This window comes from Bos javanicus, chromosome 8, assembly GCF_032452875.1.
Source record: "Bos javanicus breed banteng chromosome 8, ARS-OSU_banteng_1.0, whole genome shotgun sequence".
Taxonomy (NCBI): domain Eukaryota; kingdom Metazoa; phylum Chordata; class Mammalia; order Artiodactyla; family Bovidae; genus Bos; species Bos javanicus.
Window position 1 is genome coordinate 58,391,749 of NC_083875.1, and position 16,263 is coordinate 58,408,011.

Below are 16,263 nucleotides of genomic sequence, written 5' to 3' on the forward strand. Positions count from 1 at the left end.
GTCCTACTCCTAGCGACCCCATGGACTGCAGCCTTCCATGCTCCTCCGTCCATGGGATTTTCCAGGCAAGAGTACTGGAGTGGGGTGCCATTGCCTTCTCCGTCTCCCATGCCTTACCCGACCCTAATGAAAATAAGTAGCAGTTCACACTTTACCTTTCCTCTACCCTTACTGGAGCAGTAGGGAAGACAGAATTTGCAGCTCTGAAAAGGCTGAGGGATATGAATATTTTCTTGAAGACGGTCTTACTTTTGTTTAGAAAATGTTCCTGATCCCAGAGTAACTCACAGGTAGGTGGTCATTGAATGAGGTGTATACAGATAGATAGGCTTTACAATTGTGGACACTGGCCTGGCCAGGGTCAGAATTCAGCAGATTCTTCTGGCTGAAGAATCTGCTGCACGTGGGATGTTTAATCTGGAAAGCATATTTTGAGCTTGATGATGAGGTCTCCCTGCTTGTGAAAGCACCTCAAGGAACAGGAAGAGCTGCTCTTCAAGGAAATCTCTTCAGGGTGGTATTATTGTAAGACGAAGAGATCACCTGGCCACTGTTGGCAGGAATGGTCATTGGGCAGCCACCCAGAATTTTGGGGAAAAGGAGAGAGTAAATAAAATGTAATGATGGAGTGAGTGGGAAAGGAAGACAAAAATGAGAAGGGAAAGAATGACATCATCATCACTACTTATGATCCCATACTGACCACCCACCCACTTCACCCAACACAACCCTACCTATGCCTCCAGCAGCTCCTGGAGACTAATCAGGGCTTTTAGAGTATGATGATACCATTTAAGCGTAAGAGTATATGGGGTAATTTCTGAGAACGAAGACAGTATTCCTAGGGATGACATCAGAGGGATGTACTCCTATTCAGTGCCTGACTTTCTAGTCATGCTACATCTTTCACCAAGATCACAGTAATTTAGGTGTGTATTAGTTATCTACTACTGAAGAACATGAAAGTGAAAGCCACTCAGTCGTGTCTGACTCTTTGTGACCGTATGAACTGTATAGTCCGTGGAATACTATACAGTCCATGGAATTATCCAGGCCAGAATACTGAAATGGATAGCCGTTTCCTTCTCCAGGGGATCTTCCCAACCAAGGGATCAAACACAGGTCTCCTGCATTGCAGGCAGATTCTTTATCAGCTGAGCCACCAGGGAAGCCCCCTGCTGTAAAATGAACACCCTCAAATTCAGAGGCTTAAAAAAAACCACTTATTTACTATCTCACAGTTTTTGTGGTCAGGAATTCAGGCAAGACCTATCCAGGTTCTCTGCTTTAAGGTCTCTCACATGGCTGCATTTAAGGTATCAGCTGGGGCTGGGGTATCATCTAAAGGTATGACTGTAGAAAGACCCACTTCAGTGATCACTTACATAACTGCTGGCAAGATGAAGTTCCTCAAAGCCTGTTGGACTGAGATCTTCAATTCCTTGACTGTTGGCTGGAGCTGGCTGGAGTCTATCCTCAGTTCCTTGCCATGTGGGCCTCTCCAGTGCTTCATCAGGTTCAGAAGACAGTCTGCTAGGAAGAAAGAAGTTACGATATTTTGTAAACTAATAGTGGAATTGATATTCCATTACCTTTTTCCTTATTCTATTAAAAGCAAATTACTAAGTTCAACCTACATTCAAGGGGATGAGTAATTACATCAGGGTGTGACTATCAGGAGGTAGGGATCATTGGGACCTTCTTAGAAGTCTTCCTAAGACAAGGTTTTCTTCTTGGTCACCCAACTCAGTTAACTGAAGCAAAATTGGCCAGAGGTGTCAAGTGTATCCTTGCCTTCATTCACATTCATATCATCAAGGTCAAAGCTATTTAATAGTTAAGTAGAGCAGTGGCTGGTAAGAAAAACAAAGAGGTTGGAGTGTCCAAAGGAGGTGGGAAAGTAGGCATGGAGGTAAAGGTGGTGTGGGGTCACCTCGAATAATCAGGTGAAAGGAGGCCTTAGAACTACCTGACTCACTACCGCCAGTTTACAGACTTGAGAGAGAAAAAAATTAGATGCAATATATTTCATCCTGCCTCCCCCAATATCTCCCTTCTGCTCTAGCTTTCAGATCGTAGGGCTAAAGAAGCTAACTTCAGCTTCTGTAGAGACAGCCATGCTTACAGAGGAAGCAAATCCTACAGATTTCAAGGTTTAAATCTGCTCTTATCAGTGTATTTAATATAGAGTTGGGAAATAACTACTTCACTTGCACATGGGCTGAGACTGTAAATGGGGTTAGTTTCCCAGACGACAAGAGAGAAGCTGTTTACAGAAGGTAAGTGAAGGCTGAGTCTTAAAAAAAAAAAAAAAAATCAGATATCTATCATAGCCCTCTGTCTCACTGCCCCACTTTACCTTCCTGTCCAGAGTCATGACACTGATTGAAGGTTAGAATTGCAGGAAATGCAAATCCTGTGTAGATTTGGGGAGAGGAAAGAGTCTCTGGACAGGAACTCAAAGTGGGAGGAATCAATCAGAGGTCTAATATTCATGTGAATAGACCATCCAATAATCTGACCTCTCACTGTCTATCCCTTTTCAACCTATGGCCCTTTACCTCCATTCCAGTTCAGTTATGGCCATATTCTAGAACTCGTCATCAGAATATTTTTTCGCTCTGAAAAAATATAGTTTGACATTTCACCCTTTACTCTTTCAGCTTATGCCCTTGGTATGTCAATTCCTCAACCTGCTCAGGAACTACAAGCCACTCGTTCATCTGATAACCTTCTATCTTTATCTCCTCCTCCAAGGAAAAAAAATGGTCTATCACTTAACCACACACTTAAATAGCTCTAAAGTTGTTTAGTCAATAAGTTGTGTCGGACTCTTTTGCAACCCCAAGGAATACCAGGCTCCTCTGTCCATGGGATTCTCCAGGCAAGAATACTGGAGTGGGTTGCCATTTCCTTCTACAGGGGATCTTACCAACCCAGGGACCGAACCCGCATCTCTGGCATTGGCAGGCGGATTCTTTACCACAGAGCCACCAGAGAAGTCTTCAAAAAATAGCTCTAAAGCACCTTCCCCATTTTCCTTTCATATGTCCTTGCCTGGCTGCTGCTGCTAAGTTGCTTCAGTCGTATTCGACTCTGTGCGACCCCATAGACAGCAGCCCACCAGGCTCCCTCGTCCCTGGGATTCTCCAGGCAAGAACACTGGAGTGGGTTGCCATTTCCTTCTCCAATGCATGAAAGGGAAAAGTGAAAGTGAAGTCGCTCAGTCGTATCCGACTCCCAGCGACCCCATGGACCGCAGCCTACCAGGCCCCTCCATCCATGGGATTTTCCAGGCAAGAGTACTGGAGTGGGTTGCCATTGCCTTCCTGGCAAAACCTAACTATACCTTTTCTAGTGCATGCAGGCCAGTGTTATCAGTGGCTCTGTCATGTCTGACTCTTCGGGATCCCAGGGATTATAGCCTGACATGTTCCTTTAGATTATCCTGGCAGAAATACTGAGGTGGGTTGCCATTTCCTCCTCCAGGGGCTCTTCCCAATCCAAGGATTGAAACCATGCATGAGGCTCCTGCATTGGCAGGCGGATTCTTTACCACTGAGCCACCTGGGAAGCCCTGACTTCTAATAAACGTCTGATTCCTCTTGGGTAAAATCATACAATTAAGTACGTTGGTACCACCATAGATTGGTATTTATGTTCTACAACTAACAGTCAGCTCCAACACTGTCTGAAAACAATCCATTCATTCTTTCTACGTTTACTATGTATTTGGCACTTAGGACACACCAGTGAAGGACACAAAGCTCCTGTCTTTGTGGAGCTCATGATTGTTTTCTTAATCAATTCTCTTGCCTACTTTCAGGTTCCTACAACTCCACATTCTTCACTCTTACAGCACATGTGCTGGACCACCACATGGGAATGAATACTCACAAAATGGGGACTTTTCATCATAAAAACTTCAAAACAACAAGACCAAACATGAATCCTCATACTTTCTCTCCTCTTTCCTTCGTACTATACTGAAAGGTTTCACTCAGATGCTGTCTTTGATTCCCCCACACTGGGATCTGTCCTTGTTTTCCAATTCATAACACTTTTCACATGGTGTAGAACACGTTTGGCGTAATCACCTTCTCAGAGGACAGAAATAAAGTTTACCTCATCACAGCTGCACATACCTAATGGAGCTCAGAAACTTCTGGAGAAAATGGAAAATGAAGGAATTTCTACACGGAGGCTCAGCCCAGTGTGCTCTGCACTGGTGTCACGCCCAGGGGTGTGGACATGTTCAGAGGCGGGGCCATGTCAGGGGCAAGGCCTGAGAGGCTGTGGGTATCGCTTCCTAATGGCGACTGCACCTGGCTGTTTCGGGAGACGTCTTACCTTAGAATTCTGAGTCCTATTTCCATCGCTTCTGGAAGACAGAAGTTGAGATTTCACTCAAAGACAGGTTCTGACCAAGGTTTCTGGACACTTCCCCTTGTCCTGTTTGAAGAGTCGTCAGCCATTTTCATCCCAGTCTGCGGGCCTCGAAGCTTCTCATTCCTGAAACTCCCACACCAGGCCGTTGCCTCGGAAGCCCTGGGGGCAGGGCTGCGCCTGCCCGAGACACGCCCCTCCCCGCAGGGGACTCTCGGGGAACTCCGTGGGGGCGGTCTTAGTCCCAGATATGGTAACCACATTGACCACTGTTAAGTCTATACCTTGCACTGGCTGCCTGGGCTTGCTCAGGTGCCCTGAGTCTCAGCTCTCATCCATGAAGTGCTGAGATGCTAATATGAACTAATGGGGTTGACCTTGAGAACGAATGGACAAGTGAAGAGCTTTGAACAGTCTTAAGGGCCGATGTTAAGGAATGGGCTGGGGGCCCTAAGGCAGTTACCATGGGAGTCTTGCCAGTGCTCAGAGTCCAGGGCCGTGCAAGTGCCTGCACAGCTTAGAAGGATGGTGAGACACCCAGTGTGCCGCTAAGTTGCTTCAGTCGTGTCCGACCCCTATGAACTGTAGCTAGCGAGGCTCCTCTGTCTATGGGATTCACCTGGCAAGAATAGGAGTGGGTGGCTATGCCGTCCTCCAGGGGATTTTCCCAACCCAGGGATCAAACCTGCTCTCCTGCGTTGGCAAATTGTTTGTACTAGCGCCTCCTGGGAAGCTTCTCCGCATGCACCTACCTCTCCCTCTCTCCCCCCACCTCCAGTCCATACACTGCATTAAGAAATCATCTCTGATTCTCTGCAGGACCAGAGTATAAGAAGGATCCTCACAGTCCTCAGGTGGTGGTTTTCAGAGGTACCCAAAGTGCTTTAATTCCGCTTGGGACTGATCAGTGAGGAGTAGTTGTGGGAACCCCAGATAAATGCCAATCAAGGCGTTAGTGTCAGTGGACAGAGAGGGCAGAGGCTGAACCATTCCTTGTGCTCTGCAAGATCCAGGACAGCAAGACATGAGGCTCTCAGGCAGAAAGGATTCGGCTTTTTTGCAGGGCAGAAGATCTCAGGTGATGTGCTCGGTCGCTTCTATCACTTCTGACTCCTGGCGACCCCAAGGATTGTAGCCCTCCAGGCTCCTCTGTCTATGGTATTTTCCAGGCAATACTGGAGCGTGTAGCCATTTCCTTCTCCAGGGGATCTTCCCCACCCAGCGATGGAACTGGAGTCTCCGTAGTCTCCGGCACTGCAGGCAGAGACCTTACCGTTGAGCCACCGGGAAATCCTGAACATCTCAGGTAATGTCTTCAATTGCAGATATTGATATGTTCTTGGATTATTGAGGGCTTAACAGTGTATTCAGGTTCTGTGTTAATTAGGAACTGTAGCCGTGTTTACCTTAATAAGAGGGAAGATAATCCCTTTTTTTGGTGACTATTTTCCCTTTTAGAAAGTATTATTTAGTGAATTTCAAAGATGTGGAAAAGTAGAAGAAAGAATTTCATAGATTCTTGCCACCAAAATAGTTACTGTTAACTTTTTGATGCATCTGTTTCCCAGGTTTTGCTATGCCTAATTTTACATTGCTTAAATAATATGTACTTTAAAAGAAAAACAACCGCTATCATAAACATTTTAATGTTATTATAAACTTTCAGAAGTAACATTTTTAATCATGACATCCTAAGTGCTGTAGTATTAAATTCTAATTTTTGTTGACATTTGGAAAGTTTATATTTTTTAAAAAAAATTTAATATTTGACGCTGCATGTTTGGTCATAATTGTACTTGTTTATAAACTTTCTTATTACAAAGTTTACAAAGCATAAAGCTCTTCCTAAATATCTGATTAACCCAGGGATGTGCCCTGATATGGATGTTTTTTTCTTTCTCCAGCCTCTTTCAATGAGTAATTCATTTAACGTGGTTAGCTATTTCAGTGCTAGTGTCAAGTCAGTGAAATCAGCTGCTTGGTAAAACATCCTCAGTGTAGAGTCTTCTAAACTTAACCCATTGTCTGCCTTGTTCGCAGTCTTTGTTTCCTCCCTCTTATCTTCCCAGTATCAGTAGCATCTGGACATCCAAGCAAGAAACACAAGAGCCATTTTGTGCTCCTCCCTCTTCATTTTCCCTATTGCTAGTCAGCTACTACATGGATGAACTGATAAAATATGCTGGGCAGAGAAATTCTGGAGTTCTGACAGTGAACTCTGTCCTTTCTAAATAGATGGTAAGATCCTTCAGGTACATTTTTGCAATTAATTTGAAAATATAGCATTGTAAAACAAAAACAGATATTTGATTCCATGTCAAAATTTCTATTTATTTACTTTCTTTTTTGTCTTAATTAAAACATCTTTATTTTTAAAAGTAAAAAAAGTTACAGTTTTTGAAGATTACTTTCCATTTGCAGTTATTTCAAAATATTGGCTTTGTTCCCTTTGTTGTTCATTACATCCTTGAGCCTATCTCACACTCAGTAGTTTGTACCTCCCAATTCCCAACCCCTGTATTTCCCGTCCTTTTGCTTCCATCTGGTAACCACTAGTTTGTTCTCCATATCTATGAGTCTGCTTCTATTTTGTATTTACTACTTTGTTGTATTTTTTATATTCCACATAGAAATAATATCATACAGTATTTGTCTTTTTCTGTGTGACTTATTTCACTTAGCATAATGCCTTCCAAGACAACCCATGCTGCTGCAAATGGCAAAATTTATTTATTTTTTTAAAATGGTTGAGTGGTAATCCACTGTATGTGTGTGTGTGTGTGTGTGTGTGTGTGTGTGTATATACATACCACATTTTCTTTATCCATTCATTTGCTGATGGACACTTAGATTGCTTCCATATCTAGGCAGTTGTAAATAGTGCTGCTATGAACATTGGGGTGCATGTATCTATTGAAATGATTTTTTTTTGATATACATCCAGGAGTGGAATAGCTGGGTTATATGGTAGTTCTAGTTTTACTTTTTTGAGAAACCTCTGTCCTGTTTTCCATAATTGTTGTTTAGTCAGTAAGTCATATCTGACTCTTTGCGACCCCATGGACTGTAGCCTGCCAGGCTCCTCTGTCCATGGGATTTTCCAGGCGAGAATACAGGAGTGGGTTGCCTTTTCCTTCTCCAGTTTTCCATAGTGGCTGCAATAATTTACATTCCCCCAGCAGTGTAGGAGGTTTCTCTTTTCTTCATATACTCCCCAACATTAGTTCTTTGTGTTCTTTCTTTAATTTATTATTTTTTTATTGAAGAATAATTGCTTTACAGAATTTTGCTGTTTTCTGTCAAACCTCAGCATGAATCAGCCATAGGAATACATATATCCCCTTCCTTTTGAACCTCTCTTCCATCTCCCTCCCCATTCCACCCCTCTAGGTTGATACAGAGTGCCTGTTTGAGTTTCCTGAGCCATACAGCAAATTCCCATTGGCTATCTATTTTACATAGGGTAATATAAGTTTCCATGTTATGCTTTCCATACATCTCACCCTATCCTCCCCTCTCTGCATGTCCATATGTCTATTCTCTATATCTGTTTCTCCATTGTTGCCCTGTAAATAAATTCTTCAGCACCATTTTTCTAGATTCCAATGATATGCATTAGAATATGGTATTTATCTTTCTCTTTCTGACTCACTTCACTCTGTATAATAGGTTCTAGGTTCATCCACCTCATTAGAACGGACTCAAATGTGTTTCTTTTTATGGTTGAGTAATATTCCATTGTGTATATGTACCACAAATTCTTTATCCATTCGTCTGTCGATGTACATCTAGGTTGCTTCCATGTTCTAGCTACTGTAAATAGTGCTGCAGAAAACAGTGGGATACATGTGTCTCTTTCATTTTGGTTTCCTTGGGGTATATGCCTAGGAGTGGGATTGCTGGGTCATATGGTAGTTTTATTCCTAGTTTTTTAAGGAATCTCCATACCGTCTTCCATAGTGGCTGCATCAGTCTACATTCCCACCAACAGTGCAAGAACGTTCCCTTTTCCCCACACCCTCTCCAGCATTTACTGTTCGTAGACTTTTCGATGAGGGCCATTTTGTCGAGTGTTAGGTAGTTTTGATTTGCATTTCTCTAATGATAAACAATGTTGAGCATCTTTTCATGTGTTTGTTAGCCATCTATATATCTTCTTTGGAGAAATGTCTATTTAGGTCTTTCCCCACTTTTTGATTGGGTTGCTTGTTTTTCTGGTATTGAATTGTTAGAGCTGCTTGTATATTTTTGAAATTAATCCTTTGTCAGTTGTTTCATTTGCTATTATTTTCTCCCATTCTGATGGTTGTCTTTTCAACTTGCTTATAGTTTCCTTTGCTATGTAAAAGCTTTTAAGTTTAATCAGGTCTGACCTGTTTACTTTTGTTTTTATTTCCATTACTCTAGGATGTGGGTCATAGAGGATCTTGCTTTGATTTATGTCATTGACTGTTCTGCCTATGTTTTCCTCTAAGAGTTTTATAGTTTCTGGTCTTACATTTAGGCCTTTAATCCATTTCAAGTTTATCCTTGTGTGTGGTGTTAGGACATGTTCTAATTTTATTCTTTTACATGTAGCTGTCCAGTTTTCCCAGCACCATTTATGGAAGAGGCTGTCTTTGCCCCAGTGTATATTCTTGATTCTTTTGTCAAAAATAAGGTACCCATAGGTGCATGGGTTTATTTCTGGGCTTTATATCTTGTTCCATTGGTCTATATTTCTGTTTTTGTGCCAGTACCATACTGTCTTGATAACTGTAGCTTTGTAGTATAATCTGAAGTTGAGAAGGTTGATTCCTCCAGCTCCATTCTTCTTTCTCAAGACTGCTTTGGATATTTGGGTCTTTTGTATTTCCATATGAATTGTGAAATTTTTTGTTCTAGTTCTGTGAAAAACGCCATTGGTAATTTGATAGGGATCGCATTAAATCTGTAGATTGCATTTAGTAATATGTCATTTTCACAATATTGATTCTTCATACCCAGGAACATGGAATATCTCTCCATCTGTTATGTCATCTTTGATTTCTTTCATTAGCATCTTATGATGTTCTGTGTACAGTTTTTTTTGTCTCCTTAGGTAGGTTTATTCCTAGATATTTAATTCTTTTTGTTGCAGTGGTGGATGGGATTGATTCCTTAATTTCTCTTTCTGATTTTTCATTGTTAGTCTAGAGAAATGCAAGTGATTTCTGTGTATTGATTTTGTATCCTGCAACTTTGCTAAATTCACTGAATAGCTCTAGTAATTTTCTGATACTATCTTTAGGGTTTTCTGTGTACAGTATCATGTCAACTGCAAACAGTGAGAGCTTTACTTCTTTTCTTATCTGGATTCCTTTTATTTCTTCTTAGATCGCTAATAATATGGTATATCATGTTGATTGATTTGCATATATTGAAGAATCCTTGCATCCCTGGAATAAACCAACTTGATCATGGTGTATGAGCTTTTTGATGTGTTGCTGAATTCTGTTAGCTGCAGTTTTGTTGAGGATTTTTGCATCTATGTTCATCAGTGATATTGGCCTGTAGTTTTCTTTTTTTGTGTTGTCTTTGTCTGGTTTTGGTATCAGGGTGATGGTGACCTCGTAGAATGAAAGTGTTCCTTCCTCTGCAATTTTTTGAAAAAGTTTTGGAAGGATAGGCATTAGCTCTTCTCTGAATGTTTGATAGAATTCTCCTGTGAAACCACCTGGTCTTGGCTTTTGTTTTTTGGGAGATTTTTGAGCACAGCTTCAATCTCAGTGCTTGTAATTGGGTTGTTCCTAATTTCTATTTCTTCCTGGTTCAGTCTTGGAAGATTGAACTTTTCTAAGAATCTGTCCATTTCTTCCAGGTTATTTATTTTATTGGCATATAGTTCATAATAGTCTTTTATAATCCTTTGTATTTTTGCATTGTCTCTTGTAATCTCTCCTTTTTCATTTCTAATTTTGCTGATTTGATTCTTCTCTTTTTTTTCCTTGATGAGTCTGGCTAAAGGTTTGTCAATTTTGTTTATCTTCTCAAAGAACCAGCTCTTAGTTTTATTAATCTTTACTATTGTTTCTTTCATTTCTTCCTGCTTGGATCTTTATGATTTCTTTCCTTCTACTAATTTTGGGGTTTTATTGTTCTTCTTTTCCCAGTTGTTTTAGATGTAAAGTTGCTGCTGCTGCTAAGTCACTTCAGTCGTGTCTGAATCTGTGCGATCCCATAGATGGCAGCCCACCAGGCTCCTCCATCCCTGGGATTCTCTAGGCAAGAATACTGGAGTGGGTTGCCATTACCTTCTCCAATGCATGCATGCATGCTGAGTCGCTTCAGTTGTATCCGACTGTGTGCGACCCCGTGGACAGCAGCCCACCAGGCTCCTGTGTCCATGGAATTCTCTAGGCAAGAACACTGGAGTGGCTGCCGTTTCCTTCTCCTGGTGTAAAGTTAAGTTGTCTGTTGGATGTTTTTCTTGTTTCTTGGGGTAGGATTGTATTGTGATAAACTTCCCTCTTAGAACTGCTTTTGCTGCATCCCATAGATTTTGAGTTGTCCTGTTTTCATTGTTATTTGTTTCTAGAAATTTTTTGATTTCTCTTTTGATTTCTTCAATAACCTTTTGGTTATTTAGAAACATGTTGTTTAATCTCCATGTATTTGTGTTTCTTACACTTTTTTCCTTGTAATTGATGTCTCGTCTCATAGCATTGTGGTCAGAGAAGATGCTTGATATGATTTCAATTTTCTTAAATTTACTGATGTTTGAATTGTGATCCAAGAAGTGGTCTATCCTGGAGAATGTTCCATGTCCACTTGAGAAGAAGGTGTATTCTTCTGCATTTGGATGAAACGTCCTGAAGATAACAACGAGATCTGTCTCATCTAATGTTTCATTTAAGACTTGTGTTTCCTTATTAATTTTATGTTTTGATGATCTGTCCATTGGTATAAGTGGGGCGTTCAAGTCTCCTACTATTATTGTGTTACTGTCAATTTCTCCTTTTATGTCTGTTAATTTTTGTCTTATGTATTGAAGTGCTCCTATGTTGGGTGCATAGATATTTGCAATTGTTAGGTCTTCCTCTTGGATTGATCCCTTGATCATTATGTAGTGTCCTTCCTTATCTGTTGTAAACTTCTTTATTTTAAGGTCTGTTTTATCTGGTATGAGGATTGCTACTCCAGCATTCTTTTGCTTCCCATTTGCATAGAATATAATTTTCTATCCTCTCAGTTTCAGTCTATATGTTTCTTGAGGTCTGAAGTGGGTTTCTTGTAGACAGCATATATATGGGTCTTGTTTTTGTATTCATTCAGCCAGTCTGTGTCTCTTGGTCAGAGCATTTAATCCATTTACATTTAAAGTAATTATTGATATATATATTCCTATTGTCATTTTCTTGGAGAAGGCAATGGAGAGTCGGGCACAACCGAGCAACTGAAGTTGCTTTCAATTTTCACTTTCATGCATTGGAGAAGGAAATGGCAACCCACTCTAGTATTCTTGCCTGGAGAATCCCAGGGATGGAGGAGCCTGGTGGGCTGCCATCTATAGGGTCACACAGAGTTGGACATGACTGACGTGACTTAGCAGCAGCAGCATTGCCATTTTCTTAATTGTTTGGGGTTGTTTTTGTAGATCTTTTTTTTTAATGTTTTATTTCTTGGCTATATAAGCCCCTTTAACATTTGTTGTAAAGCTGGTTTGGTGGTACTGAGTTTTCTTAGCTTTTGCTTGTCTGAAAAGCTTTTTATTTCTCCATCAATTTTGAATGAGATCCTTGCCAGGTACGGTAATCTTGGTTGTAGATTTTTCCTTTTCAGTACTTTAAATATATCCTGCCATTCCCTTCTGGCCTGAAGCGTTTCTGCTGAAAGATCTGCTGTTAAGTGTATGGGGTTTCCCTTGTATGTTACTTGTTGCTTATCCCTTGCTGCTTTTAATATTCTTTCTTTGTGTTTAGTCTTTGTTAGTTTGATTAACGTGTGTCATAGCATGTTTCTCCTTGGGTGTATTCTGTATGGGACTCTTTGTGCCTCTTGGACTTGACTATTTCCTTTTCCATGTTGGGGAAATTTTCAATTATAATCTCTTCAAAAATGTTCTCATACCCTTTCTTTTTCTCTTCTTCTTCTGGGACCCCTATAATTCGAATGTTGGTGCGTTTGATATGGTTCCAGAGGTCTCTGAGCGTGTCCCCAGCTCTTTTCATTCTTTTTACTTTATTCTGCTCTTCAGAAGTTATTTCCACCATTTTATCTTCCAGCTCACTGATTCATTCTTCTGCTTCATATATTCTGCTATTGATTCCTTCCAGAGTATTTTTAATTTCAGTAATTATCTTGTTTGTCTCTTTATATTTATTCTGTAATTCTTCCAGGTCTTTGTTAATTGATTCTTGCAATTTCTCCATTTTGTTTTCAAAGTTTTTGATCATCTTTACTATCATTATTGTGAATTCTTTTTCAGGCAGTTTGCCTGTTTCCTCTTCATTTATTTGGACTTGTGTGTTTCTAGTTTGTTCCTTCATTTGTGCAGTATTTCTATGCCTTTTCATTATTTTTTTTTAAGTTATTGTGTTTGAGGTCTCCTTTCCCAGGCTTCAAGGAAAGTTGAATTCTTTCCCTGAAGAAGGTTGAATTCTTTCTTCCTTTTGGTTTCTGCCCTCCTAAGATTGGTCCAGTGGTTTGTGTGAGCTTCGTATAGGGTGAGATTTGTGCTGAATTTTTGTGTGTTTATTTTTCCTCTGATGGGCAAGACTAAGTGAGGTGATAAATCTGTCTGCTGATGATTGGGTTTGAATTTTTGTTTTGTTTCTTGTTTAGATGAGGCGTCCTGCACTGGTGGTTAGGTGATGCAGGGTCTTGTATTCAAGTGGTCTCCTTTGTGTGAGTTCTCACTATTTGATACTGCTTAGGGGTAGTTCTCTGGTAGTCTAGGGTCTTGGAGTCAGTGCTCCTACTCCAAAGGCTTGATCTCTGTTCAGGAATGAAGATTCCACAAGTGGTTTATTATGGCATTAAGTGAGATTAAAACAAATATCCAAAAATGAGAAACCAAAGATGAACCCCAGGCAAATGATAATTAAAATAATGGAATATACACATATACACCCATGAGGAAAGTAAAAACAGTCCAACAAAAAGAAAGTACAGTAGATTGATCTGGCAAACAAAGGAAATCAAAAATTATATTTACCAGTTAAGAATGAAACTAACTTAAGCACAAACTGGAAAACAAAACTAAAGTAAAGTGCCAGGTGGGGAATAAAACAATGAAAACAAAACGAACAAATATGTTGAGAGGAAAGGAAAGAAAGAAAAGAAAAAGAATAGATATGCAAAGTTAAATAGAGGTAGATGAACAAGATTTATATACTTTAAAGATTAGCTGCAAAGGGAAAAAACAATAGGAAATGCAAACAAAGGAATAAATGTAGAAAAAATATAATAGGTTTTAAAAAAATTAAAAATTAAAATTATAAAAAAGAGAAAAGAAAAAAAAAACACAGAAGAAAAAAGAAAAACTCCACAGAACTGCAAAAGTCCAATGTAGAGGCTGAGGTTTATAACAATAGAAAGTGTGACTGAATATACACATATACATATATACCCATCATCAAAATCAAAATAGTCCAACAAAAATAAAGCACAATAGATTGACCCAGTGAACAAAGGAAACCCAGAATTATATCTATCAGAACAAAACTAATTAAAGCACAAACTGGAAGACAAAACTAAAGCAAGGTGCCAATTGGAGAATAAAGCAATGAAAATAAAACTAACAAATATGTTGAGAGGAAAGGAGAGAAAGAAAAGAAAGAAAGAATAGATATGCAAAATTAAGTAGAGCTAGATCTATATATGTTAAACATTAACTGCAAGGGAAAAAAAACAGTAGGAAAAACAAACAAAGGAATAAATGTAGGAAAAATAATAGTAAGTTTAAAAAATTAAAATTAAAGAGAAAGCAAAAAAAAAAAAAAAAGGAAAACTCCATAGAACTGCAAAAGCCCAACATCAAGGTAGAGGTGTATGACAACAATAAAAAATGTGACTGAGGGAAAAAAAAGCTCAAAAGCTTAATTTGACTTCTTAGTACCCACTCCAGTGTTCTTGCCTGGAGAATCCCAGGGATGGGGGAGCCTGGTGGGCTGCCATCTATGAGGTCGCACAGAGTCGGACACGACTGAAGCGACTTAGCAGCAGCAGCAGCAGTACCAATTAAATCTACAAGTGCAACAGAGCAGGGAAAAGGAAAAGAAAAAAAGAAAAAAAAATCCAAAAGAATCTACAGAACAAATCAAAAAATAAGAATAATGTTTTTCTTGAGTCACTGCTGTCAGAGTCCTTTCCCTCCCTGGGAATCACCAGTCTACCTTACCCCTCTAGGATGCTCTCTCAACACTGTACTGGTCTCTGGACCTGCTGTGGGGGCTGCTCAGATTCTAATCTGGTCCTACTCCTGTGTGTTCTTGTCTCCAATGTCCGCAGCTATCAAAGCTAGTGTGTTTTCTTTTGTGGGAGTTCTCAGTAGCCTTTTGTATATTCCGTAGACACAGAGTCTACCTAGTTGATCATGTGCATTCAATCTGCAGCTTATACAGCTGGTAGCAAGGTTTGGGGTCTTCTTCCTTAGCCACACTGCCCCTAGGTTTCAATTGTGGTTTTATTTCCACCTCTACATGTGGGTTGTCCACTGGGGTTCAGCTCCTGAGGCTGCCCTGGAGGGCTTGGGTTTGCCCCTGTGAGGGCCAGGTGTGGAGGTGGTGCAGCTGCCTGGGTCTTGGGGGTTCTGGCAGCCCCAGGTACTCAGGGGGTTTGGTGGCTAGGGCAGCAGGAAATATAGTGCTCTAGAAGGGTATTGCGACCAGTATTGGCCAATACGCTCCAGTCTTTTTGTCTGGAGAACCCACCTCCCTGACAGAGAAGCCTGGCAGGCCACAGTCTACAGGGTGGCAGAGTCGGACACGATTGAAGCGACCCAGTGTGCATAGATGCAAGACTTTTTTTGCCTGTGGTAGCTCTGCCCCAGTGAGAGTTGAGCGTGAAGGTTGCACAGCTGCTTGGCTTGCAGGGACCCTGGCAGCGCCAATTGTGCAGGGACACAGACTGCCTTTGCCAGAGTTACGGCCCTATCACAGTCTTTTTTCCAGCCTCTTGTAGCTGGCGATCAGAAGGCCTCTTTGGCCAATCTTTCTCTGTAACTCTGCCCATCCAGGCACTTAAAGGGCTCCCTTGCCTGGGGTCCTTCTCTGTTGTTCCACATGTCAGGCATATAGAGGGGCCTCCCTGGCTGGGGTCCTACTCTGTAGTTCAGTGGATCAGTCACTAAAAGGTGCACCCTGGATGTGGTCCTCCTCTGTATTTCAGTGCGTCAGGCATTTGATGGACCAGCCTCTCTGTTGTTCAGTGGCCGATGCTGGCTTGTGGGGTGAGTGAGGCTATGGTTATGGCTCCACCCCCTACACGTGACTCAGCAATATCACCTTGCTTCCTTTGCTGCCTGGCTTTCCTCCACCAGCATTTTCCACCGTGATCTCTGTCACATCCCCCCAATCCATTTCTCTGCAGTCAACAGCAGCGGTTGCCCTGGGATTGCTCCACAGTCCCTAAACTCCAGCTCCCAGCTGCTGTGCCTTCTAGGAGGCCAGCGTTCCTGTCTGGGGTATGTATGGCAAGGACTATCTAATTCTTATTCCATTTAGGCTGCCAAAGATCAGCTGTTTCACTCTCAGCCTTAAATGTTTCTCTTCTGATTCAGACAATTGCCCCGCTGTGGGGAGTGGACCCCTGTTTCTGTTCCCCCACCTACTGAGGTCAGGTCCAGTCCTACTAACACTCTTGTTTTTCCCCCTAGATCATTCGTCCTACTGAGTTTTGCGTGGTTCTATATATTCT